Below are 2,157 nucleotides of genomic sequence, written 5' to 3'. Positions count from 1 at the left end.
AGAGCCATGGGACTAGAAGAGACAATAGACATAAAGAAACAGAAAAGGGTCTAAGGCTGAGCCTTGAGGCATGCCAAATTTTAGAGGTTGTGTAGAAGAGGTGGCAGGGAAGGATACTGATAAGGAGTAGCCAGTGAGGAAGAAGGAAAACAGAGAAGAAAATGTCTCAAGAAAGAAAGACTGAACAACTATGTCAAATTCTTCTGAGAAGACTTGGATCTGGTGGAGAGGAATTGCATTAAATCTATAATTTGGGGGGGATGGATATCATTACAACACTGACTTCTCCAGTCCGTGAACAAGGTATAACTTTCCATTTGTTTATTTATTTACATCATTGTTAATGTGTCAAAACAGTGGTTATAATTTTCCCTCTACAAGTGTTATTAGATTTATTAATATTCCTAGATCTGTCATTTTTGTGTTATTGCAAATGATATTGTTACAATCTTAAGAAGTGATTATTACCAGTCTCATAGCTATAATAGTATAAAAACTGAAAGACTTTAAAGATTTATATACTAAGCTTGGCAATGGAAAACAGTCAAAAAAAAAAAAAAAACTAGGAAGATGAATCTCCAGGCCTCCATAAGGTCTTTCAAGTATAGAATTCTTTGCTAATGCACACTGGTGGTAAAATGGGAGCCAATAAAATTGTTTGCTGTCCTCCTTTTATTCCCCATTTCTTGGTTTGTTTCTAAATGTGTGGTCAAAACTTCCAAAGAGTAAGAAGCTCATCTTCTTGCCTTCCCCCTTCATCTGCATATCACACTAAGCACATACTCCTCTTCAACACTTAGACTTACGGAAGATAAAAAAGAATAAATTGTGGAGAGGGAGCATACATTAAAGGTAAAGATTCCTAGATGTGATATGGGAATTAAGAAAGAAAGAAAACCTCTAAGAAAGACTAGAAATAACTGGTTCGATTATAGAGAAATAAAGATAATTCTCTGAGAGTATTCAATTTTGAAGCAGCAGTGACATGATCTCCAGTGAAACAGCACTCATTGGAAGCCTGTGACTCTGAGGCCCACTTCTTCTGGAAGGGCAGAAAAAAGACCTTGAAGAGAAGAAATAGACAGCTTACAAGTACTATATTTATTTTAGGAAATAATTGCTTTCTAACCTTAATGCAACCATATACCCTGAAATTTTACAAGCTTTGATCACAATAAACTGGAATTCAAATCTTAGCCCTATATTTAAATAGCTCCTTGAATTGCAATTTCTTATCCCAATTTTCTTTCATTCCCCTATAAAATCTAGATCATGGCACATAGCTAAATTTTATTGATTGTTTTCCTGTACCAAAGCCTTATTTGCCTTACACGGAGTATTTCACTTAACCATAATATCTGTTGCTGTCATTGCCTCACAATATGAATAGGGTGGCTTTTAATATTTTTCTATCATCTTCATTAATTTATATAATACAAGTATTGTCTCCCCTCAGTGTTTGGTAAAACTGTCTGGGCCTGGTGCTATTTTTAAGGGTAGATATTTGACTACCTTTTCAGTTTCTCCTGCAGTTATTTTTTATTCAGAGATTCTGTTTTTCTTGGATCAACTCTGGTAATTTGTATGGAAAATTCAATATTTTGTCTACATTTGCAAATCTATTTATATCAAAAATATACATCATTTTAAATATCTTCTATATCTAATGTTATTTATTTGCTTGTTCTCTTTCAATATTAAATTGGCCAAAGGATTAACCCTTTGATTTTCTTTTCAGATAAACAGCCTTTGGTTTTTTAGTTTTATTGATTAATTCAGTTTTAGTGGAATAGGGAGGTATGATCTCTTCCATTGATCTTGAAAATTCCTTTGTGTAGTTTATTCCTTTCACTTTCCTAAAGTTTTTGTTGTGGTCCTTTATTAGCTTTTGAGTTAAATACTCAATTCATTATTTTCAATAGGTCTTTTTTTGAAATGCATTCTAAAGCCACGAATTTTCTTCTGACCGCTACATATAGGTTTTAATATTTATTTGCCATGATACAGATTTCATAGTGGAGGAAAAGATAATTGGGATAAGAAAATGTAATTCAAGGAGCTCTTTAAGTATAGGGCTAAGATTTGAGTTCTAGTTTATTGTAACCAAAGCTTGTGAAATTTCAGGATATGATTGAATTATAGTGCTTTCATTATTAT

General features: G+C 32.9%; 1 protein-coding gene across 1 annotated transcript in view; it reads right to left on the bottom strand.

The window, feature by feature from the left end:
* Positions 1–959: 959 nt before the first annotated feature.
* LOC105821923 (histone H2B type 2-F-like) overlaps positions 960–2,157 on the bottom strand; it is a 12,132-nt gene continuing 10,934 nt past the window's right edge. The window contains exon 5 of the mRNA XM_012658777.1: positions 960–1,063. The gene's annotated coding sequence lies outside the window, so the exon portion shown is untranslated. The remainder of the gene's footprint in view (positions 1,064–2,157) is intronic.

This window comes from Propithecus coquereli, unplaced genomic scaffold, assembly GCF_000956105.1.
Source record: "Propithecus coquereli isolate 6110/MARCELLA unplaced genomic scaffold, Pcoq_1.0 Scaffold59, whole genome shotgun sequence".
In the NCBI taxonomy this organism is placed as follows: domain Eukaryota; kingdom Metazoa; phylum Chordata; class Mammalia; order Primates; family Indriidae; genus Propithecus; species Propithecus coquereli.
The sequence above is the reverse complement of the archived record's forward strand: the minus strand, read 5'-3'. Positions and strand labels throughout refer to the sequence as shown.